Source organism: Schistocerca nitens, chromosome 7 (genome assembly GCF_023898315.1).
Source record: "Schistocerca nitens isolate TAMUIC-IGC-003100 chromosome 7, iqSchNite1.1, whole genome shotgun sequence".
Taxonomy (NCBI): domain Eukaryota; kingdom Metazoa; phylum Arthropoda; class Insecta; order Orthoptera; family Acrididae; genus Schistocerca; species Schistocerca nitens.
The window spans coordinates 600,409,355-600,436,937 of record NC_064620.1 but is presented as its reverse complement, the minus strand read 5'-3'; positions in this window follow the sequence as shown (position 1 = coordinate 600,436,937).

The following is a 27,583-nucleotide window of genomic DNA, read 5'->3' as shown; positions in this document are numbered from 1 at the left end:
ATTGACGATGAAACACAGAAATTGCATCGGAATTGAATACAAAATGCACAATGCCGACTTAAGTATCAGAAGAGTGACTCTTCTCATTTTCTGTGCTTTGAGCTATTCCTGGGAGAGCAGTATTAGATGCTGATGCACCACTGCAGGTTTTCTGCATCAATTGGACCTTTACATTGACGATGTAACACAGAAATTGCATCGGAATTGAATACAAAAGGCACAATGCCGACTTAAGAAAAAGAAGAGTGAGTTTTCTAAATGTCTGTGCTTTGAGCTTCTCCTGGGAGACCGGTATTAGATTCCGATGCACCATTGCAGGCTATTTTATCACTTGATCGTTTACATTGACGATGAAACACAGACATTGCATCGGGATTGAATACAAAGTGCACAATGCCACATAAGTACAAGAAGAGTGCTCTTATAATTGTCTGTGCTTTGAGCTTCTCCTGGGAGGGCAATATTCGATTCCGATGGACCACTGCAGGTTTTCTGCATCAATTGGACCTTTACATTGACGATGTAACACAGAAATTGCATCGGAATTGAATACAAAAGGCACAATGCCGACTTAAGGAAAAGAAGAGTGACTTTTCTAATTGTCTGTGCTTTGAGCTTCTCCTGGGAGACCGGTATTAGATTCCGATGCACTATTGCAGGCTATTTTATCACTTGATCGTTTACATTGACGATGAAACACAGACATTGCATCGGAATTGAATACAAACGGCACAAAGCCACGTAAGTACAAGAAGAGTGTTCTTATAATTGTCTGTGCCCTGAGCTTCTCCTGGGAGGGCAGTATTCGATTCCGATGCAGCACTGCAGGTTTTCTGCATCAATTGGACCTTTACATTGACGATGAAACACAGAAATTGCATCGGAATTGAATACAAAATGCACAATGCCGACTTAAGTATAAGAAGAGTGACTCTTCTCATTTTCTGTGCTTTGAGCTATTCCTGGGAGAGCAGTATTAGATGCTGATTCACCACTGCAGGTTTTCTGCATCAATTGGACCTTTACATTGACGATGTAACAGAAATTGCATCGGAATTGAATACAAAAGGCACAATGCCGACTTAAGAAAAAGAAGAGTGACTTTTCTAATTGTCTGTGCTTTGAGCTTCTCCTGGGAGACCGGTATTAGATTCCGATGCACCATTGCAGGCTATTTTATCACTTGATCGTTTACATTGACGACGAAACACAGACATTGCATCGGGATTGAATACAAAGGGCACAATATAACGTAAGTACAAGAAGAGTGCTCTGATAATTGTCTGTGCTTTCAGCTTCTCCTGGGAGGGCAGTATTCGATTCCGATGCACAACTGCAGGTTTTCTTTATCAATTGGACCTTTACATTGACGATGTAACACAGAAATTGCATCGGAATTGAATACAAAAGGCACAATGCCGACGTAAGAAAAAGATGAGTGACTTTTCTAATTCTCTGTGCTTTGAGCTTCTCCTGGGAGACCGGTTTTAGATTCCGATGCACCATTGCAGGCTATTTTATCACTTGATCGTTTACATTGACGATGAAACACAGACATTGCATGGGGATTGAATACAAAGGGCGCAATCCCACGTAAGTACAAGAAGAGTGCTCTTATAAATGTCTGTGCTTTGAGCTTCTCCTGGGAGGGCAGTATTCGATTCCGATGACCCATTGCAGGTTTTCTGCATCAATTGGACCTTTACATTGACGATGAAACACAGAAATTGCATCGGAATTGAATACAAAAGGCAGAATGCCATCTTAAGTATAAGAAGAGTGACACTTCTCATTTTCTGTGCTTTGAGGTATTTCTGGGAGAGCAGTATTAGATACCGATGCACCACTACAAGTTTTCTGCATCAATTGGACCTTTACATTGACGATGTAACACAGAAAATGCATCGGAATTGAATACAAAAGGCACAATGCCGAGTTAAGAACAAGAAGAGTGACTTTTCTAATTGTCTGTGCTTTGAACTTCTCCTGGGAGACCGGTATTAGATTCCGATTCACCATTGCAGACTATTTTATCACTTGATCGTTGACATTGACGATGAATCACAGACATTGCATCGGGATTGAATACATAGGGCACAATGCCACGTAAGTACAAGAAGAGTGTTCTTATAATTGTCTGTGCTTTGAGCTTCACCTGGGAGGGCAGTATTCATTTCAGATGCACCACTGCAAGTTTTCTGCATCAATTGGACCTTTACATTGACGATGAAACACAGAAATTGCATCGGAATTGAATACAAAATGCACAATGCCGACTTAAGTATAAGAAGAGTGACTCTTCTCATTTTCTGTGCTTTGAGCTATTCCTGGGAGAGCAGTATTAGATGCTGATGCACCACTGCAGGTTTTCTGCATCAATTGGACCTTTACATTGACGATGTAACACAGAAATTGCATCGGAATTGAATACAAAAAGCACAATGCCGACTTAAGGAAAAGAAGAGTGAGTTTTCTAATTGTGTGTGCTTTGAGCTTCTCCTGGGAGACCGGTATTAGATTCCGATGCACCATTGCAGGCTATTTGATCACTTGATCGTTTACATTGACGATGAATCACAGACATTGCATCGGGATTGAATACAAAGTGCACAATGCCACATAAGTACAAGAAGAGTGCTCTTATAATTGTCTGTGCTTTGAGCTTCTCCTGGGAGGGCAGTATTCGATTCCGATGGACCACTGCAGGTTTTCTGCATCAATTGGACCTTTACATTGACGATGTAACACAGAAATTGCATCGGAATTGAATACAAAAGGCACAATGCCGACTTAAGGAAAAGAAGAGTGACTTTTCTAATTGTCTGTGCTTTGAGCTTCTCCTGGGAGACCGGTATTAGATTCCGATGCACTATTGCAGGCTATTTTATCACTTGATGGTTTACATTGACGATGAAACACAGACATTGCATCGGAATTGAATACAAACGGCACAATGCCACGTAAGTACAAGAAGAGTGTTCTTATAATTGTCTGTGCCCTGAGCTTCTCCTGGGAGGGCAGTATTCGATTCCGATGCAGCACTGCAGGTTTTCTGCATCAATTGGACCTTTACATTGACGATGAAACACAGAAATTGCATCGGAATTGAATACAAAATGCACAATGCCGACTTAAGTATAAGAAGAGTGACTCTTCTCATTTTCTGTGCTTTGAGCTATTCCTGGGAGAGCAGTATTAGATGCTGATTCACCACTGCAGGTTTTCTGCATCAATTGGACCTTTACATTGACGATGTAACACAGAAATTGCATCGGAATTGAATACAAAAGGCACAATGCCGACTTAAGAAAAAGAAGAGTGACTTTTCTAATTGTCTGTGCTTTGAGCTTCTCCTGGGAGACCGGTATTAGATTCCGATGCACCATTGCAGGCTATTTTATCACTTGATCGTTTACATTGACGACGAAACACAGACATTGCATCGGGATTGAATACAAAGGGCACAATGTAACGTAAGTACAAGAAGAGTGCTCTTATATATGTCTGTGCTTTGAGCTTCTCCTGGGAGGGCAGTATTCGATTCCGATGCACCACTGCAGGTTTTCTGCATCAATTGGACCTTTACATTGACGATGTAACACAGAAATTGCATCGGGATTGAATACAAAAGGCCCAATGCCGACTTAAGAAAAAGAAGAGTGACTTTTCTAATTGTCTGTGCTTTGAGCTTCTCCTGGTAGACCGGTATTAGATTCCGATGCACCATTGTAGGCTATTTTATCACTTGATCGTTTACATTGACGATGAAACACAGACATTGCATCGGAATTGAATACAAAGAGCACAATGCCACGTAAGTACAAGAAGAGTGCTCTTATAGTTGTCTGTGCTTTGAGGTTCTCCTGGGAGGGCAGTATTCGACTCCGATGCACAACTGCAGGTTTTCTGCATCAATTGGACCTTTACATTGACGATGTAACACAGAAATTGCATCGGAATTGAATACAAAGAGCGCAATGCCGACTTAGGAAAAAGAAGAGTGAGTTTTCTAATTGTCTGTGCTTTGAGCTTCTCCTGGGAGACCGGTATTAGATTCCGATGCACCGTTGCAGGCTATTTTATCACTTGATCGTTTACATTGACGATGAAACACAGACATTGCATCGGGATTGAATACAAAGGGCACAATGCCACGTAAGTACAAGAAGAGTGCTCTTATAATTGTCTGTGCTTTGAGCTTCTCCTGGGAGGGCAGTATTAGATTCCGATGGACCACTGCACGTTTTCTGCATCAATTGGACCTTTACATTGACGATGTAACACAGACATTGCATCGGAATTGAATACAAAAGCCACAATGCCGACTTAAAGAAAAGAAGAGTGACTTTTGTAATTGTCTCTGCTTTGAGCTTCTCCTGGGAGACCGGTATTAGATTCCGATGCACCATTGCAGGCTATTTTATCACTTGATCGTTTACATTGACGATGAAACACAGACATTGCATCGGAATTGAATACAAAGGGCACAATGCCACGTAAGTACAAGAAGAGTGCTCTTATAATTGTCTGTGTATTGAGCTTCTCCTGGGAGGGCAGTATTCGATTCCGATGCACAACTGCAGGTTTTCTTTATCAATTGGACCTTTACATTGACGATGTAACACAGAAATTGCATCGGATTTGAATACAAAAGGCACAATGCTGACTTAAGAAAAAGAAGAGTGACTTTTCTAATTGTCTGTGCTTTGAGCTTCTCCTGGTAGACCAGTATTAGATTCCGATGCACCATTGCAGGCTATTTTATCACTTGATCGTTTACATTGACGATGAAACACAGACATTGCATCGGAATTGAATACAAAGGGCACAATGCCACGTAAGTACAAGAAGAGTGCTCTTATGATTGTATGTGCTTTGAGCTTCTCCTGGGAGGGCAGTATTCGATTCCGATGCACAACTGCAGTTTTTCTGCATCAATTGGGCCATTACATGGACGATGGAACACAGAAATTGCATCGGAATTGAATACAAATTGCACAATGCCTTCTTAAGTATAAGAAGAGTGACTTTTCTCATTTTCTGTGCTTTGAGGTATTTCTGGGATATCAGTATTAGATACCGATGCACCACTACAAGTTTTCTGCATCAATTGGACCTTTACATTGACGATGTAACACAGAAGTTGCATCGGAATTGAATACAAAAGGAACAATGCCGACTTAAGTACAAGAAGAGTGACTCTTCTAATTGTATGTGGTTCGAGCTTCTCCTGGGAGACCGGTATTAGATTCCGATTCACCATTGCAGACTATTTTATCACTTGATCGTTTACATTGACCTTGAAACACAGACATTGCATCGGGATTGAATACAAAGGGCACAATGCCACGTAAGTACAAAAAGAGTGCTCTTATAATTGTCTGTGCTTTGAGCTTCTCCTGGGAGGGCAGTATACGATTCCGATGCACCACTGCAGGTTTTCTGCATCAATTGGACCTTTACATTGACGATGTAATACAGAAATTGCATCGGAATTGAATACAAAAGGCACGATGACGACTTAAGTACAAGAAGAGTGACTTTTCTAATTGTCTGTGCTTTGAGCTTCTCCTGGGAGACCGGTATTAGATTCCGATGCACCTTTGCAGGCTATTTTATCACTTGATCGTTTACATTGACGATGAAACACAGACATTGCATCGGGATTGATAACAAAGGGAACAATGAAACGTAAGTACAAGAAGAGTGCTCTTATAATTGTCTGTGCTTTGAGCTTCTCCTGGGAGACCGGAATTAGATTTCGATGCACCATTGCAGGCTATTTTATCACTTGATCGTTTACAGTGACGATGAAACACAGACATTGCATCGGGATTGAATACAAAGGGCACAATGCCACGTAAGTACAACAAGAGTGCTCTAATAAATGTCTGTGCTTTGAGCTTCTCCTGGGAGGGCAGTATTCGATTCCGATGGCCCATTGCAGGTTTTCTGCATCAATTGGACCTTTACATTGACGATGAAACACAGAAATTGCATCGGAATTGAATACAAAAGTCACAATGACATCTTAAGTATAAGAAGAGTGACTCTTCTCATTTTCTGTGCTTTTAGGTATTTCCGGGAGAGCAGTATTAGATACCGATGCACCACTACAAGTTTTCTGCATCAATTGGACCTTTACATTGACGATGTAACACAGAAATTGCATCGGAATGGAATACAAAAGGCACAATGCCGAGTTACGTACAGGAAGAGTGACTTTTCTAATTGTCTGTGCTTTGAGCTTCTCCTGGGAGACCGGTATTAGATTCCAATGCACCATTGCAGGCTATTTTATCACTTGATCGTTTACATCGACGATGAAACACAGACATTGCATCGGGATTGAATACAAAGGGCACAATGCCACGTAAGCACAAGAAGAGTGCTCTTATAATTGTCTGTGCTTTGAGCTTCTCCTGGGAGGGCAGTATTCGATTCCGATGCACCACTGCAGGTTTTCTCCATCAATTGGACCTTTACATTGACGATGAAACACAGAAATTGCATCGGAATTGAATACAAAAGGCACAATGTCGACTTAAGAAAAAGAAGAGTGACTTTTCTAATTGTCTGTGCTTTGAGCTTCTCCTGGGAGACCGGTATTAGGTTCCGATGCACCATTGCAGGCTATTATATCACTTGTTCATTTACATTGACTATGAAACACATACATTGCATCGGGATTGAATACGAAGGGCACAATGCCACGTAAGTACAAGAAGAGTGCTCTTATAAATGTCTGTGCTTTGAGCTTCTCCTGGGAGGGCAGTATTCGATTCCGATGGACCATTGCAGGTTTTCTGCATCAATTGGACCTTTACAATGACGATGTAACACAGAAATTGCATCGGAATTGAATACAAAACGCACAATGCCATCTTAAGTATTAGAAGAGTGACTCTTCTCATTTTCTGTGCTTTGAGCTATTTCTGGGAGAGCAGTATTAGATACCGATGCACCACTACTAGTTTTCTGCATCAATTGGACATTTACGTTGACGAGGTAACACAGAAAGTGCATCGGAATTGAATACAAAAGGCACAATGCCGACTTAAGGAAAAGAAGAGTGACTTTTCTAATTGTCTGTGCTTTGAGCTTCTCCTGGGAGACCGGTATTAGATTCCGATGCACCATTGCAGACTATTTTGTCACTTGATCGTTTACATTGACGATGAAACACAGACATTGCATCGGGATTGAATACAAAGGGCACAATGCCACGTAAGTACAAGAAGAGTGTTCTTATAATTGTCTGTGCTTTGAGCTTCTCCTGGGAGGGCAGTATTCGATTCCGATGCACCACTGCAGGTTTTCTGCATCAATTGGAGCTTTACATTGACGATGAAACACAGAAATTGCATCGGAATTGAATACAAAATGCACAATGCCGACTTAAGTATAAGAAGAGTGACCCTTCCCATTTTCTGTGCATTGAGCTATTCCTGGGAGAGCAGTATTAAAAGCTGATGCACCACTGCAGGTTTTCTGCATCAATTGGACATTTTCATTGCCGATGTAACACAGAAATTGCATCGCAATTGAATACAAAAGGCACAATGCCGACGTAAGGAAAAGAAGATTGACTTTTCTGATTGTCTGTGCTTTGAGCTTCTCCTGGGAGACCGGTATTAGATTCCGATGCACACTTGCAGGCTATTTTATCACTTGATCGTTTACATTGACGATGAAACACAGACATTGCATCGGGATTGAATACAAAGGGCACCATGTAACGCAAGTACAAGAAGAGTGCTCTTATAATTGTCTGTGCTTTGAGCTTCTCCTGGGAGGGCAGTATTCGATTCCGATGCACCACTACAGGTTTACTGCATCAATTGGACCTTTACATTGACGATGTAACACAGAATTTGCATCGGATTTGAATACAAAAGACACAATGCCGACTTAAGAAAAAGAAGAGTGACTTTTCTAATTGTCTGTGCTTTGAGCTTCTCCTGGGAGACCGGTATTAGATTCCGATGCACTATTGCATGCTATGTTATCACTTGATCGTTTACATTGACGATGAAACACAGACATTGCATCGGGATTGAATACAAAGGGCACAATGCCACGTAAGTACAAGAAGAGTGCTCTTATAATTGTCTGTGCTTTGAGCTTCTCCTGGGAGGGCAGTATTCGATTCCAATTCACAACTGCAGGTTTTCTTTAACAATTGGGCCTTTACATTGACGATGAAACACAGAAATTGCATCGGAATTGAATACAAAAGGCACAATGCAATCTTAAGTATAAGAAGAGTGACTCTTCTCATTTTCTGTGCTTTGAGGTATTTCTGGGAGAGCAGTATTAGATACCGTTGCACCACTACAAGTTTTCTGCATCAATTGGACATTTACATTGGCGATGTAACACAGAAATTGAATCGGAATTGAATACAAAAGGCACAATGCCAACGTAAGAACAAGAAGAGTGACTTTTCTAATTGTCTGTGCTTTGAGCTTCTCCTGCGAGACCGGTATTAGATTCCGATGCACCATTGCAGACAATTTTATAACTTGATCATTTACATTGACGATGAAACACAGACATTGCATCGGGATTGAATACAAAGGGCACAATGCCACGTAAGTACAAGAAGAGTGCTCTTATAATTGTCTGTGCTTTGAGCTTCTCCTGGGAGGGCAGTTTTCGATTCCGATGCAGCACTGCAGGTTTTCTGCATCAATTGGACCTTTACATTGACGATGAAACACAGAAATTGCATCGGAATTGAATACAAAATGCACAATGCCGACTTAAGTATAAGAAGAGTGACTCTTCTCATTTTCTGTGCTTTGAGCTATTCCTGGGAGAGCAGTATTAGATGCTGATTCGCCACTGCAGGTTTTCTGCATCAATTGGACCTTTACATTGACGATGTAACACAGAAATTGCATCGGAATTGAATACAAAAGGCACAATGCCGACTTAAGAAAAAGAAGAGTGACTTTTCTAATTGTCTGTGCTTTGAGCTTCTCCTGGGAGACCGGTATTAGATTCCGATGCACCATTGCAGGCTATTTTATCACTTGATCGTTTACATTGACGATGAAACACAGACATTGCATCGGGATTGAATAGAAAGGGCACAATGTAACGTAAGAACAAGAAGAGCGCTCTTATAATTGTCTGTGCTTTGAGCTTCTCCTGGGAGGGCAGTATTCGATTCCGATGCACCACTGCAGGTTTTCTGCATCAATTGGACCTTTACATTGACGATGTAACACAGAAATTGCACCGGAATTGAATACAAAAGGCCCAATGCCGACTTAAGAAAAAGAAGAGTTACTTTTCTATTTGTCTGTGCTTTGAGCTTCTCCTGGTAGACCGGTATTAGATTCCGATGCACCATTGCAGGCTATTTTATCACTTGATCGTTTACATTGACGATGAAACACAGACATTGCATCTGGATTGAATACAAAGGGCACAATGTAACGTAAGTACAAGAAGAGCGCTCTTATAATTGTCTGTGCTTTGAGCTTCTCCTGGGAGGGCAGTATTCGATTCCGATGCACCACTGCAGGTTTTCTGCATCAATTGGACCTTTACATTGGCGATGTAACACAGAAATTGCATCGGAATTGAATACAAAAGGCCCAATGCCGACTTAAGAAAAAGAAGAGTGACTTTTCTAAATGTCTGTGCTTTGAGCTTCTCCTGGTAGACCGGTATTCGATTCCGATGCACCATTGCAGGCTATTTTATCACTTGAACGTTTACATTGACGATGAAACACAGACATTGCATCGGAATTGAATACAAAGGGCACAATGCCACGTAAGTACAAGAAGAGTGCTCTTATAGTTGTCTGTGCTTTGAGCTTGTCCTGGGAGGGCAGTATTCGACTCCGATGCACAACTGCAGGTTTTCTGCATCAATTGGACCTTTACATTGACGATGTAACACAGAAATTGCATCGGAATTGAATACAAAAGGCACAATGCCGACTTAAGAAAAAGAAGAGTGACTCTTCTCATTTTCTGTGCTTTGAGCTTCTCCTGGGAGACCGGTTTTAGATTCCGATGCACCATTGCAGGCTATTTTATCACTTGATCTTTTACATTGACGATGAATCACAGACATTGCATCGGGATTGAATACAAAGGGCGCAATCCCACGTAAGTACAAGAAGAGTGCTCTTATAAATGTCTGTGCTTTGAGCTTCTCCTGGGAGGGCAGTATTCGATTCCGATGGCTCATTGCAGGTTTTCTGCATCAATTGGACCTTTACATTGACGATGAAACACAGAAATTACATCGGAATTGAATACAAAAGGCACAATGCCATCTTAAGTATAAGAAGAGTGACACTTCTCATTTTCTGTGCTTTGAGGTATTTCTGGGAGAGCAGTATTAGATACCGATGCACCACTACAAGTTTTCTGCATCAATTGGACCTTTACATTGACGATGTAACACAGAAATTGCATCGGAATTGAATACAAAAGGCACAATGCCGACTTATGAACAAGAAGAGTGACTTTTCTAATTGACTGTGCTTTGAGCTTCTCCTGGGAGACCGGTATTAGATTCCGATGCACCATTGCAGACTATTTTTCACTTGATCGTTTACATTGACGATGAAACACAGACATTGCATCGGGATTGAATACAAAGGTCACAATGCCACGTAAGTACAAGAAGAGTGCTCTTATAATTGTCTGTGCTTTGAGCTTCGCCTGGGAGGGCAGTATTCATTTCAGATGCACCACTGCAGGTTTTCTGCATCAATTGGACCTTTACATTGACGATGAAACACAGAAATTGCATCGGAATTGAATACAAAATGCACACTGCCGCCTTAAGTATAAGAAGAGTGACTTCCCATTTTCTGTGCTTTGAGCTATTCCTGGGAGAGCAGTATTAGATGCTAATGCACCACTGCAGGTTTTCTGCATCAATTGGACCTTTACATTGACGATGTAACACAGAAATAGCATCGGAATTGAATACAAAAGGTACAATGCCGACTTGAGGAAAAGAAGAGTGACTTTTCTAATTGTCTGTGCTTTGAGCTTCTCCTGGGAGACCGGTATTAGATTCCGAAGCATTATTGCAGGCTATTTTATCACTTGATCGTTTACATTGACGATGAAACACAGACATTGCATCGGGATTGAATACAAAGGGCACCATGTAACGTAAGTACAAGAAGAGTGCTCTTATAATTGTCTGTGCTTTGAGCTTCTCCTGGGAGGGCAGTATTCGATTCCGATGCACCACTGCAGGTTTTCTGCATCAATTGGGCCTTTACATTGACGATGTAACACAGAAATTGCATCGGAATTGAATACAAAAGGCCCAATGCCGACTTAAGAAAAAGAAGAGTGACTTTTCTAATTGTCTGTGCTTTGAGCTTCTCCTGGTAGACCGGTATTAGATTCCGATGCACCATTGCAGGCTATTTTATCACTTGATCGTTTACATTGACGATGAAACGCAGACATTGCATCGGAATTGAATAGAAAGGGCACAATGCCACGTAAGTACAAGAAGAGTGCTCTTATAGTTGTCTGTGCTTTGAGCTTGTCCTGGGAGGGCAGTATTCGACTCCGATGCACAACTGCAGGTTTTCTGCATCAATTGGACCTTTACATTGACGATGTAACACAGAAATTGCATCGGAATTGAATACAAAAGGCACAATGCCGACTTAAGAAAAAGAAGAGTGACTCTTCTCATTTTCTGTGCTTTGAGCTTCTCCTGGGAGACCGGTTTTAGATTCCGATGCACCATTGCAGGCTATTTTATCACTTGATCTTTTACATTGACGATGAATCACAGACATTGCATCGGGATTGAATACAAAGGGCGCAATCCCACGTAAGTACAAGAAGAGTGCTCTTATAAATGTCTGTGCTTTGAGCTTCTCCTGGGAGGGCAGTATTCGATTCCGATGGCTCATTGCAGGTTTTCTGCATCAATTGGACCTTTACATTGACGATGAAACACAGAAATTACATCGGAATTGAATACAAAAGGCACAATGCCATCTTAAGTATAAGAAGAGTGACACTTCTCATTTTCTGTGCTTTGAGGTATTTCTGGGAGAGCAGTATTAGATACCGATGCACCACTACAAGTTTTCTGCATCAATTGGACCTTTACATTGACGATGTAACACAGAAATTGCATCGGAATTGAATACAAAAGGCACAATGCCGACTTATGAACAAGAAGAGTGACTTTTCTAATTGACTGTGCTTTGAGCTTCTCCTGGGAGACCGGTATTAGATTCCGATGCACCATTGCAGACTATTTTTCACTTGATCGTTTACATTGACGATGAAACACAGACATTGCATCGGGATTGAATACAAAGGTCACAATGCCACGTAAGTACAAGAAGAGTGCTCTTATAATTGTCTGTGCTTTGAGCTTCGCCTGGGAGGGCAGTATTCATTTCAGATGCACCACTGCAGGTTTTCTGCATCAATTGGGCCTTTACATTGACGATGTAACACAGAAATTGCATCGGAATTGAATACAAAAGGCCCAATGCCGACTTAAGAAAAAGAAGAGTGACTTTTCTAATTGTCTGTGCTTTGAGCTTCTCCTGGTAGACCGGTATTAGATTCCGATGCACCATTGCAGGCTATTTTATCACTTGATCGTTTACATTGACGATGAAACGCAGACATTGCATCGGAATTGAATAGAAAGGGCACAATGCCACGTAAGTACAAGAAGAGTGCTCTTATGATTGTATGTGCTTTGAGCTTCTCCTGGGAGGGCAGTATTCGATTCCGATGCACAACTGCAGGTTTTCTGCATCAATTGGGCCACTACATTGACGATGGAACACAGAAATTCCATCGGAATTGAATACAAAAGGCACAATGCCTTCTGAAGTATAAGAAGAGTGACTCTTCTCATTTTCTGCGCTTTGAGGTATTTCTGGGAGAGCAGTATTAGATACCGATGCACCACTACAAGTTTTCTGCATCAATTGGACCTTTACATTGACGATGTAACACAGAAGTTGCATCGGAATTGAATACAAAAGGCACAATGCCGACTTAAGTACAAGAAGAGAGACTTTTCTAATTATCTGTGCTTTGAGCTTCTCCTGGGAGACCGGTATTAGATTCCGACGCACCTTTGCAGGCTATTTCATCACTTGATCGTTTACATTGACGATGAAACACAGACATTGCATCGGGATTGAATACAAAGGGCACAATGAAACGTAAGTACAAGAAGAGTGCTCTTATAATTGTCTGTGCTTTGAGCTTCTCCTGGGAGACCGGTATTAGATTCCGATGCACCATTGCAGGCTATTGCATCAGTTGATCGTTTACATTGTCGATGAAACACAGACATTGCATCGGCATTGAATACAAAGTGCACAATGCCACGTAAGTACAAGAAGAGTGCTCTAATAAATGTCTGTGCTTTGAGCTTCTCCTGGGAGGGCAGTATTCGATTCCGATGGCCCATTGCAGGTTTTCTGCATCAATTGGACCTTTACATTGACGATGAAACACAGAAATTGCATCGGAATTGAATACAAAAGTCACAATGAAATCTTAAGTATAAGAGTAGTGACTCTTCTCATTTTCTGTGCTTTGAGGTATTTCTGGGAGAGCAGTATTAGATACCGATGCACCTTTGCAGGCTATTTCATCACTTGATCGTTTACATTGACGATGAAACACAGACATTGCATCGGGATTGAATACAAAGGGCACAATGCCACGTAAGTACAAGAAGAGTGCTCTTATAATTGTCTGTGATTTGAGCTTCTCCTGGGAGGGCAGTATTCGATTCCGATGCACAACTGCAGGTTTTCTTTAACAATTGGACCTTTACATTGACGATGAAACACAGAAATTGCATCGGAATTGAATACAGAAAGCACAATGCAATCTTAAGTATAAGAAGAGTGACTCTTCTCATTTTCTGTGCTTTGAGGTATTTCTGGGAGAGCAGTATTAGATACCGTTGCACCACTACAAGTTTTCTGCATCAATTGGACCTTTACATTGGCGATGTAACACAGAAATTGAATCGGAATTGAATACAAAAGGCACAATGCCAACGTAAGAACAAGAAGAGGGACTTTTCTAATTGTCTGTGCTTTGAGCTTCTCCTGCGAGACCGGTATTAGATTCCGATGCACCATTGCAGACAATTTTATCACTTGATCGTTTACATTGACGATGAAACACAGAAATTGCATCGGAATTGAATACAAAATGCACAATGCCGACTTAAGTATAAGAAGAGTGACTCTTCTCATTTTCTGTGCTTTGAGCTATTCCTGGGAGAGCAGTATTAGATGCTGATTCACCACTGCAGGTTTTCTGCATCAATTGGACCTTTACATTGACGATGTAACACAGAAATTGCATCGGAATTGAATACAAAAGGCACAATGCCGACTTAAGAAAAAGAAGAGTGACTCTTCTCATTTTCTGTGCTTTGAGCTTCTCCTGGGAGACCGGTTTTAGATTCCGATGCACCATTGCAATCTATTTTATCACTTGATCTTTTACATTGACGATGAATCACAGACATTGCATCGGGATTGAATACAAAGGGCGCAATCCCACGTAAGTACAAGAAGAGTGCTCTTATAAATGTCTGTGCTTTGAGCTTCTCCTGGGAGGGCAGTATTCGATTCCGATGGCTCATTGCAGGTTTTCTGCATCAATTGGACCTTTACATTGATAATGAAACACAGAAATTACATCGGAATTGAATACAAAAGGCACAATGCCATCTTAAGTATAAGAAGAGTGACTCTTCTCATTTTCTGTGCTTTGAGGTATTTCTGGGAGAGCAGTATTAGATACCGATGCACCACTACAAGTTTTCTGCATCAATTGGACCTTTACATTGACGATGTAACACAGAAATTGCATCGGAATTGAATACAAAAGGCACAATGCCGACTTAAGAACAAGAAGAGTGACTTTTCTAATTGTCTGTGCTTTGAGCTTCTCCTGGGAGACAGGTATTAGATTCCGATGCACCATTGCAGACTATTTTTCACTTGATCGTTTACATTGACGATGAAACACAGACATTGCATCGGGATTGAATACAAAGGTCACAATGCCACGTAAGTACAAGAAGTGTGTTCTTATAATTGCCTGTGCTTTGAGCTTCGCCTGGCACGGCAGTATTCATTTCAGATGCACCACTGCAGGTTTTCTGCATCAATTGGACCTTTACATTGACGATGAAACAGAAATTGCATCGGAATTCAATACAAAATGCACAATGCCGACTTAAGTACAAGAAGAGTGACTTCCCATTTTCTGTGCTTTGAGCTATTCCTGGGAGAGCAGTATTAGATGCTAATGCACCACTGCAGGTTTTCTGCATCAATTGGACCTTTACATTGACGATGTAACACAGAAATTGCATCGGAATTGAATACAAAAGGTACAATGCCGACTTGAGGAAAAGAAGAGTGACTTTACTAATTGTCTGTGCTTTGAGCTTCTCCTGGGAGACCGGTATTAGATTCCGATGCACCATTGCAGACTATTTTATCACTTGATCGTTTACATTGACCTTGAAACACAGACATTGCATCGGGATTGAATACAAAGGGCACAATGCCACGTAAGTACAAGAAGAGTGCTCTTATAATTGTCTGTGCTTTGAGCTTCTCCTGGGAGGGCAGTATTCGATTCCGATGCACCACTGCAGGTTTTCTGCAGCAATTGGACCTTTACATTGACGATGTAATACAGAAATTGCATCGGTATTGAATACAAAAGGCACAATGCTGACTTAAGTACAAGAAGAGCGACTTTTCTAATTGTCTGTGCTTTGAGCTTCTCCTGGGAGACCGGTATTAGATTCCGATGCACCTTTGCAGGCTATTTTATCACTTGATCGTTTACATTGACGATGAAACACAGACATTGCATCGGGATTGAATACAAAGGGCAGAATGAAACGTAAGTACAAGAAGAGTGCCCTTATAATTGCCTGTGCTTTGAGCTTCTCCTGGGAGACCGGTATTAGATTCCGATGCACCATTGCAGGCTATTGCATCAGTTGATCGTTTACATTGTCGATGAAACACAGACATTGCATCGGCATTGAATACAAAGTGCACAATGCCACGTAAGTACAAGAAGAGTGCTCTAATAAATGTCTGTGCTTTGAGCTTCTCCTGGGAGGGCAGTATTCGATTCCGATGGCCCATTGCAGGTTTTCTGCATCAACTGGACCTTTACATTGACGATGAAACACAGAAATTACATCGGAATTGAATACAAAAGTCACAATGAAATCTTAAGTATAAGAGTAGTGACTCTTCTCATTTTCTGTGCTTTGAGGTATATCTGGGAGAGCAGTATTAGATACCGATGCACCCCTAGAAGTTTTCTGCATCAATTGGACCTTTACATTGACGATGTAACACAGAAATTGCATCGGAATTGAATACAGAAGGCACAATGCCGACTTAAGTACAAGAAGAGTGACTTTTCTAATTGTCTGTGCTTTGAGCTTCTCCTGGTAGACCGGTATTAGATTCCGATGCACCATTGCAGGCTATTTTATCACTTGATCGTTTACATTGACGATGAAACACAGACATTGCATCGGAATTGAATACAAAGGGCACAATGCCACGTAATTACAAGAAGAGTGCTCTTATGATTGTATGTGCTTTGAGCTTCTCCTGGGAGGGCAGTATTCGATTCCGATGCACAACTGCAAGTTTTCTGCATCAATTGGGCCATTACATTGAGGATGGAACACAGAAATTGCATCGGAATTGAATACAAAAGGCACAATGCCGACTTAAGTACAGGAAGAGTGACTTTTCTAATTGTCTGTGCTTTGAGCTTCTCCTGGGAGACCGGTATTAGATTCCGATGCACCATTGCAGGCTATTTTATCACTTGATCGTTTACATCGACGATGAAACACAGACATTGCATCGGGATGGTATACAAAGGGCGCAATCCCACGTAAGTACAAGAAGAGTGCTCTTATAAATGTCTGTGCTTTGAGCTTCTCCTGGGAGGGCAGTATTCGATTCCGATGGCTCATTGCAGGTTTTCTGCATCAATTGGACCTTTACATTGACGATGAAACACAGAAATTGCATCGGAATTGAATACAAAAGGCACAATGCCATCTTAAGTATAAGAAGAGTGACACTTCTCATTTTCTGTGCTTTGAGGTATTTCTGGGAGAGCAGTATTAGATACCGATGCACAACTACAAGTTTTCTGCATCAATTGGACCTTTACATTGACGATGTAACACAGAAATTGCATCGGAATTGAATACAAAAGGCACAATGCCGACTTAAGAAAAAGAAGAGTGACTTTTCTAATTGTCTGTGCTATGAGCTTCTCCTGGGAGACCGGTATTAGATTCCGATGCACCATTGCAGACTATTTTATCACTTGATCGTTTACATGGACGATGAAACACAGACATTGCATCGGGATTGAATACAAAGGGCACAATGCCACGTAAGTACAAGAAGAGTGTTCTTATAATTGTCTGTGCTTTGAGCTTCGCCTGGGAGGGCAGTATTCATTTCAGATGCACCACTGCAGGTTTTCTGCATCAATTGGACCTTTACATTGACGATGAAACACAGAAATTGCATCGGAATTGAATACAAAAGGCACAATGCCGACTTGAGGAAAAGAAGAGTGACTTTTCTAATTGTCTGTGCTTTGAGCTTCTCCTGGGAGACCGGTATTAGATTGCGAAGCATTATTGCAGGCTATTTTATCACTTGATCGTTTACATTGACGATGAAACACAGACATTGCATCGGGATTGAATACAAAGAGCACCATGTAACGTGGTACAAGAAGAGTGCTCTTGTAATTGTCTGTGCTTTGAGCTTCTCCTGGGAGGGCAGTATTCGATTCGGATGCACAACTGCAGGTTTTCTGCATCAATTGGACCTTTACATTGACGATGTAATACAGAAATTGCACCGGAATTGAATACAAAAGGCACAATGCCGACTTAAGTACAAGAAGAGTGACTTTTCTAATTGTCTGTGCTTTGAGCTTCTCCTGGGAGACCGGTATTAGATTCCGATGCACCTTTGCAGGCTATTTTATCACTTGATCGTTTACATTGACGATGAAACACAGACATTGCATCGGGATTGAATACAAAGGGCACAATGAAACGTAAGTACAAGAAGAGTGCTCTTATAATTGTCTGTGATTTGAGCTTCTCCTGGGAGACCGGTATTAGATTCCGATGCACCATTGCAGGCTATTGTATCACTTCATCGTTTACATTGTCGATGAAACACAGACATTGCATCGGGATTGAATACAAAGGGCACAATGCCACGTAAGTACAAGGAGAGTGCTCTAATAAATGCCTGTGCTTTGAGCTTCTCCTGGGAGGGCAGTATTCGATTCCGATGGCCCATTGCAGGTTTTCTGCATCAATTGGACCTTTACATTGACGATGAAACACAGAAATTGCATCGGAATTGAATACAAAAGTCACAATGAAATCTTAAGTATAAGAAGAGTGACTCTTCTCATTTTCTGTGCTTTGAGGTATTTCTGGGAGAGCAGTATTAGATACCGATGCACCACTACAAGTTTTCTGCATCAATTGGACCTTTACATTGACGATGTAACACAGAAATTGCATCGGAATTGAATACAAAAGGCACAATGCCGACTTAAGTACAAGAAGAGTGACTTTTCTAATTGTCTGTGCTTTGTGCTTCTCCTGGTAGACCGGTATTAGATTCCGATGCACCATTGCAGGCTATTTTATCACTTGATCGTTTACATTGACGATGAAACACAGACATTGCATCGGAATTGAATACAAAGGGCACAATGCCACGTAAGTACAAGAAGAGTGCTCTTATGATTGTATGTGCTTTGAGCTTCTCCTGGGAGGGCAGTATTCGATTCCGATGCACAACTGCAAGTTTTCTGCATCAATTGGGCCATTACATTGACGATGGAACACAGAAATTGCATCGGAATTGAATACAAAAGGCACAATGCCATCTTAATTATAAGAAGAGTGACTCTTCTCATTTTCTGTGCTTTGAGGTATTTCTGGGTGAGCAGTATTAGATACCGATGCACCACTACAAGTTTTCTGCATCAATTGGACCTTTACATTGACGATGTAACACAGAAGTTGCATCGGAATTGAATACAAAAGGCACAATGCCGACTTAAGTACAAGTAGAGTGACTTTTCTAGATGTCTGTGGTTTGAGCTTCTCCTCGGAGACCGGTATTAGATTCCGATGCATCATTGCAGACTATTTTATCACTTGATCGGTTACATTGACGATGAAACACAGACATTGCATCGGGATTGAATACAAAGGGCACAATGCCACGTAAGTACAAGAAGAGTGCTCTTATAATTGTCTGTGCTTTGAGCTTCTCCTGGGAGGGCAGTATTCGATTCCGATGCACCACTGCAGGTTTTCTGCATCAATTACACCTTTACATTGACGATGAAACACAGAAATTGCATCGGAATTGAATACAAATTGCACAATGCCGACTTAAGTATAAGAAGAGTGACTCTTCTCATTTTCTGTGCTTTGAGCTATTCCTGGGAGAGCAGTATTAGATGCTGATGCACCACTGCAGGTTTTCTGCATCAATTGGACCTTTACATTGACGATGTAACACCGAAATTGCATGGGAATTGAATACAAAAGGCACAATGCCGACTTAAGGAAAAGAAGAGTGACTTTTCTAATTGTCTGTGCTTTGAGCTTCTCCTGGGAGACCGGTATTAGATTCCGATGCACCATTGCAGGATATTTATCACTTGATCGTTTACATTGACGATGAAACACAGAGATTGCATCGGGATTGAATACTAAGGGCACAATGTAACGTAAGTACAAGAAGAGTGCTCTTATAATTATCTGTGCTTTGAGCTTCTCCTGGGAGGGCAGTATTCGATTCGGATGCACCACTGCAGGTTTTCTGCATCAATTGGACATTTACATTGACGATGTAACACAACAATTGCATTGGAATTGAATACAAAAGGCCCAATGCCGACTTAAGGAAAAGAAGCGTGACTTTTCTAATTGTCTGTGCTTTGAGCTTCTCCTGGTAGACCGGTATTAGATTCCGATGCACCATTGCAGGCTATTTTATCACTTGATCGTTTACATTGACGATGAAACACAGACATTGCATCGGGATTGAATACAAAGTGCACAATGCCACGTAAGTACAAAAAGAGTGCTCTTATGATTGTATGTGCTTTGAGCTTCTCCTGGGAGGGCAGTATTCGATCCGATGCACAACTGCAGGTTTTCTGCATCAATTGGGCCATTACATTGGCGATGGAACTCAGAAATTGCATCGGAATTGAATACAAAAGGCACAACGCCGACTTAAGTACAAGATGAGTGACTTTTCTAATTGTCTGTGGTTTGAGCTTCTCCTGGAAGGCCGGTATTAGATTCCGATGCACCATTGCAGACTATTTTATCACTTGATCGTTTACATTGACCTTGAAACACAGACATTGCATCGGGATTGAATACAAAGGGCAAATGCCACGTAAGTACAAGAAGAGTGCTCTTATAATTTGTCTGTGCTCTGAGCTTCTCCTGGGAGGGCAGCATTCGATTCCGATGCACCACTGCAGGTTTTCTGCATCAATTGGACCTTTACATTGACGATGTAATACAGAAATTGCATCGGAATTGAATACAAAAGGCACAATGCCGACTTAAGTACAAGAAGAGTGACTTTTTTAATTGTCTGTGCTTTGAGCTTCTCCTGGGAGACCGGTATTAGATTCCGATGCACCATTGCAGGCTATTTTATCACTTGATCGTTTACATTGCCGATGAAACACAGTCATTGCATCGGGATTGAATACAAAGGGCACAATGAAACGTAAGTACAAGAAGAGTGCTCTTATAATTGTCTGTGCTTTGAGCTTCTCCTGGGAGTCCGGTATTAGATTCCGATGCACCATCGCAGGCTATTTTATCACTTGATCGTTTACATTGACGATGAAACACAGACATTGCATTGGGATTGAATACAAAGGGCACAATGCCACGTAAGTACAAGAAGAGTGCTCTTATAATTGTCTGTGCTTTGAGCTTCCCCTGGGAGGGCAGTATTCGAATCCGATGCAGCACTGCAGGTTTTCTGCATCAATTGGACCTTTACATTGACGATGAAACCCAGAAATTGCATCGGAATTGAAAACAAATAGCACAATGCCGACTTAAGTATAAGAAGAGTGACTCTTCTCATTCTCTGTGCTTTGAGCTATTTCTGGGAGAGCAGTATTAGATGCTAATGCACCACTGCATGTTTTCTGCATCAATTGGACCTTTACATTGACGATGTAACACAGAAATTGCATCGGAATTAAATACAACAGGCACAATGCCGACTTGAGGAAAAGAAGAGTGACTTTTCTAATTGTCTGTGCTTTGAGCTTCTCCTGGGAGACCGGTATTAGATTCCGAAGCATTATTGCAGGCTATTTTATCACTTGATCGTTTACATTGACGATGAAACACAGACATTGCATCGGGATTGAATACAAAGGGCACCATGTAACGTAAGTACAAGAAGAGTGCTCTTATAATTGTCTGTGCTTTGAGCTTCTCCTGGTAGGGCAGTATTCGATTCCGATGCACAACTGCAGCTTTTCTGCATCAATTGGACCTTTACATTGACGATGTAATACAGAAATTGCATCGGAATTGAATACAAAAGGCACAATGCCGACTTAAGTACAAGAGGAGTGACTTTTCTAATTGTCTGTGCTTTGAGCTTCTCCTGGGAGACCGGTATTAGATTCTGATGCACCTTTGCAGGCTATTTTATCACTTGATCGTTTACATTGACGATGAAACACAGACATTGCATCGGGATTGAATACAAAGGGCACAATGAAACGTAAGTACAAGAAGAGTGCTCTTATACTTGTCTGCGCTTTGAGCTTCTCCTGGGAGACCGGTATTAGATTCCGATGCGCCATTGCAGGCTATTGTATCACTTCATCGTTAACATTGTCGATGAAACACAGACATTGCATCGGGATTGAATACAAAGGGCACAATGCCACGTAAGTACAAGAAGAGTGCTCTAATAAATGTCTGTGCTTTGAGCTTCTCCTGGGAGGGCAGTATTCGATTCCGATGGCCCATTGCAGGTTTTATGCATCAATTGGACCTTTACATTGACGAAGAAACACAGAAATTGCATCGGAATTGAATACAAAAGGCACAATGCCGACTTAAGTACAAGAAGAGTGGCTTTTCTAATTGTCTGTGCTTTGAGCTTCTCCTGGTAGACCGGTATTAGATTCCGATGCACCATTGCAGGCTATTTTATCACTTGTTCGTTTACATTGACGATGAAACACAGACATTGCATCGGAATTGAATATAAAGGGCACAATGCCACGTAAGTACAAGAAGAGTGCTCTTATGATTGTATGTGCTTTGAGCTTCTCCTGGGAGGGCAGTATTCGATTTCGATGCACAACTGCAAGTTTTCTGCATCAATTGGGCCATTACATTGACGATGGAACACAGAAATTGCATCGGAATGGAATACAAAAGGCACAATGCCATCTTAATTATAAGAAGAGTGACTCTTCTCATATTCTGTGCTTTGAGGTATTTCTGGGTGAGCAGTATTAGATACCGATGCACCACTACAAGTTTTCTGCATCAATTGGACCTTTACATTGACGATGTAACACAGAAGTTGCATCGGAATTGAATACAAAAGGCACAATGCCGACTTAAGTACAAGAAGAGTGACTTTTCTAGATGTCTGTGGTTTGAGCTTCTCCTCGGAGACCGGTATTAGATTCCGATGCATCATTGCAGACTATTTTATCACTTGATCGGTTACATTGACGATGAAACACAGACATTGCATCGGGATTGAATACAAAGGGCACAATGCCACGTAAGTACAAGAAGAGTGCTCTTATAATTGTCTGTGCTTTGAGCTTCTCCTGGGAGGGCAGTATTCGATTCCGATGCACCACTGCAGGTTTTCTGCATCAATTGGACCTTTACATTGACGATGAAACACAGAAATTGCATCGGAATTGAATACAAATTGCACAATGCCGACTTAAGTATAAGAAGAGTGACTCTTCTCATTTTCTGTGCTTTGAGCTATTCCTGGGAGAGCAGTATTAGATGCTGATGCACCACTGCAGGTTTTCTGCATCAATTGGACCTTTACATTGACGATGTAACACCGAAATTGCATGGGAATTGAATACAAAAGGCACAATGCCGACTTAAGGAAAAGAAGAGTGACTTTTCTAATTGTCTGTGCTTTGAGCTTCTCCTGGGAGACCGGTATTAGATTCCGATGCACCATTGCAGGATATTTATCACTTGATCGTTTACATTGACGGTGAAACACAGACATTGCATCGGGATTGAATACAAAGGGCACAATGTAACGTAAGTACAAAAAGAGTGCTCTTATGATTGTATGTGCTTTGAGCTTCTCCTGGGAGGGCAGTATTCGATCCGATGCACAACTGCAGGTTTTCTGCATCAATTGGGCCATTACATTGGCGATGGAACTCAGAAATTGCATCGGAATTGAATACAAAAGGCACAATGCCGACTTAAGTACAAGATGAGTGACTTTTCTAATTGTCTGTGGTTTGAGCTTCTCCTGGGAGGCCGGTATTAGATTCCGATGCACCATTGCAGACTATTTTATCACTTGATCGTTTACATTGACCTTGAAACACAGACATTGCATCGGGATTGAATACAAAGGGCAAATGCCACGTAAGTACAAGAAGAGTGCTCTTATAATTTGTCTGTGCTCTGAGCTTCTCCTGGGAGGGCAGCATTCGATTCCGATGCACCACTGCAGGTTTTCTGCATCAATTGGACCTTTACATTGACGATGTAATACAGAAATTGCATCGGAATTGAATACAAAAGGCACAATGCCGACTTAAGTACAAGAAGAGTGACTTTTTTAATTGTCTGTGCTTTGAGCTTCTCCTGGGACACCGGTATTAGATTCCGATGCACCATTGCAGGCTATTTTATCACTTGATCGTTTACATTGACGATGAAACACAGTCATTGCATCGGGATTGAATACAAAGGGCACAATGAAACGTAAGTACAACAAGAGTGCTCTTATAATTGTCTGTGCTTTGAGCTTCTCCTGGGAGTCCGGTATTAGATTCCGATGCACCATTGCAGGCTATTTTATCACTTGATCGTTTACATTGACGATGAAACACAGACATTGCATCGGGATTGAATACAAAGCGCACAATGCCACGTAAGTACAAGAAGAGTGCTCTAATAAATGTCTGTGCTTTGAGCTTCTTCTGGGAGGGCAGTATTCGATTCCGGTGGCCCATTGCAGGTTTTCTGCATCAATTGGACCTTTACATTGACGATGAAACACAGAAATTGCTTCGGAATTGAATACAAAAGTCACAATGCCATCTTAAGTTTAAGAAGAGTGACTCTTCTCATTTTCTATGCTTTGAGGTATTTCTGGGAGGGCAGTATTATATACCAATGCACAACTACAAGTTTTCTGCATCAATTGGACCTTTACATTGACGATGTAACACAGAAATTGCATCGGAATTGAATACAAAAGGTACAATGCCGACTTAAGTACAAGAAGAGTGACTTTTCTAATTGTCTGTGCTTTGAGCTTCTCCTGGTAGACCGGTATTAGATTCCGATGCACCATTGCAGGCTATTTTATCACTTGATCGTTTACATTGACGATGAAACACAGACATTGCATCGGGATTGAATACAAAGGGCACAGTGAAACGTAAGTACAAGAAGAGTGCTCTTATAATTGTCTGCGCTTTGAGCTTCTCCTGGGAGACCGGTATTTGATTCCGATGCGCCATTGCAGGCTATTGTATCACTTCATCGTTAACATTGTCGATGAAACACAGACATTGCATCGGGATTGAATACAAAGGGCACAATGCCACGTAAGTACAAGAAGAGTGCTCTAATAAATGTCTGTGCTTTGAGCTTCTCCTGGGAGGGCAGTATTCGATTCCGATGGCCCATTGCAGGTTTTCTGCATCAATTGGACCTTTACATTGACGATGAAACACAGAAATTGCATCGGAATTGAATACAAAAGGCACAATGCCGACTTAAGTACAAAAAGAGTGGCTTTTCTAATTGTCTGTGCTTTGAGCTTCTCCTGGTAGACCGGTATTAGATTCCGATGCACCATTGCAGGCTATTTTATCACTTGATCGTTTACATTGACGATGAAACACAGACATTGCATCGGAATTGAATACAAAGGGCACAATGCCACGTAAGTACAAGAAGAGTGCTCTTATGATTGTATGTGCTTTGAGCTTCTCCTGGGAGGGCAGTATTCGATTTCGATGCACAACTGCAAGTTTTCTGCATCAATTGGGCCATTACATTGACGATGGAACACAGAAATTGCATCAGAATGGAATACAAAAGGCACAATGCCATCTTAATTATAAGAAGAGTGACTCTTCTCATATTCTGTGCTTTGAGGTATTTCTGGGTGAGCAGTATTAGATACCGATGCACCACTACAAGTTTTCTGCATCAATTGGACCTTTACATTGACGATGTAACACAGACGTTGCATCGGAATTGAATACAAAAGGCACAATGCCGACTTAAGTACAAGTAGAGTGACTTTTCTAATTTTCTGTGCTGCGAGCTTCTCCTGGGAGACCGGTATTAGATTCCGATGCACCATTGCAGACTATTTTATCACTTGATCGTTTACATTGACGATGAAACACAGACATTGCATCGGGATTGAATACAAAGGGCACAATGCCACGTAAGTACAAGAAGAGTGCTCTTATAATTGTCTGTGCTTTGAGCTTCTCCTGGGAGGGCAGTATTCGATTCCGATGCACCACCGCAGGTTTTCTGCATCAATTGGACCTTTACATTGACGATGAAACACAGAAATTGCATCGGAATTGAATACAAATTGCACAATGCCGACTTAAGTATAAGAAGAGTGACTCTTCCCATTTTCTGTGCTTTGAGCTATTCCTGGGAGAGCAGTATTCGATTCCGATGCACCACTGCAGGTTTTCTGCATCAATTGGACCTTTACATTGACGATGTAACACCGAAATTGCATCGGAATTGAATACAAAAGGCACAATGCCGACTTAAGGAAAAGAAGAGTGACTTTTCTAATTGTCTGTGCTTTGAGCTTCTCCTGGGAGACCGGTATTAGATTCCGATGCACCATTGCAGGCTATTTATCACTTGATCGTTTACATTGACGATGAAACACAGACATTGCATCGGGATTGAATACAAAGGGCACAATGTAACGTAAGTACAAGAAGAGTGCTCTTATAATTATCTGTGCTTTGAGCTTCTCCTGGGAGGGCAGTATTCGATTCGGATGCACCACTGCAGGTTTTCTGCATCAATTGGACATTTACATTGACGATGTAACACAGAAATTGCATTGGAATTGAATACAAATGCCCAATGCCGACTTAAGGAAAAGAAGCGTGACTTTTCTAATTGTCTGTGCTTTGAGCTTCTCCTGGTAGACCGGTATTAGATTCCGATGCACCATTGCAGGCTATTTTATCACTTGATCGTTTACATTGACGATGAAACACAGACATTGCATCGGGATTGAATACAAAGCGCACAATGCCGACTTAAGTATAAGAAGAGTGACTCTTCTCATTTTCTGTGCTTTGAGCTATTCCTGGGAGAGCAGTATTAGATGCTGATGCACCACTGCAGGTTTTCTGCATCAATTGGACCTTTACATTGACGATGTAACACCGAAATTGCATGGGAATTGAATACAAAAGGCACAATGCCGACTTAAGGAAAAGAAGAGTGACTTTTCTAATTGTCTGTGCTTTGAGCTTCTCCTGGGAGACCGGTATTAGATTCCGATGCACCATTGCAGGATATTTATCACTTGATCGTTTACATTGACGGTGAAACACAGACATTGCATCGGGATTGAATACAAAGGGCACAATGTAACGTAAGTACAAAAAGAGTGCTCTTATGATTGTATGTGCTTTGAGCTTCTCCTGGGAGGGCAGTATTCGATCCGATGCACAACTGCAGGTTTTCTGCATCAATTGGGCCATTACATTGGCGATGGAACTCAGAAATTGCATCGGAATTGAATACAAAAGGCACAATGCCGACTTAAGTACAAGATGAGTGACTTTTCTAATTGTCTGTGGTTTGAGCTTCTCCTGGGAGGCCGGTATTAGATTCCGATGCACCATTGCAGACTATTTTATCACTTGATCGTTTACATTGACCTTGAAACACAGACATTGCATCGGGATTGAATACAAAGGGCAAATGCCACGTAAGTACAAGAAGAGTGCTCTTATAATTTGTCTGTGCTCTGAGCTTCTCCTGGGAGGGCAGCATTCGATTCCGATGCACCACTGCAGGTTTTCTGCATCAATTGGACCTTTACATTGACGATGTAATACAGAAATTGCATCGGAATTGAATACAAAAGGCACAATGCCGACTTAAGTACAAGAAGAGTGACTTTTTTAATTGTCTGTGCTTTGAGCTTCTCCTGGGACAC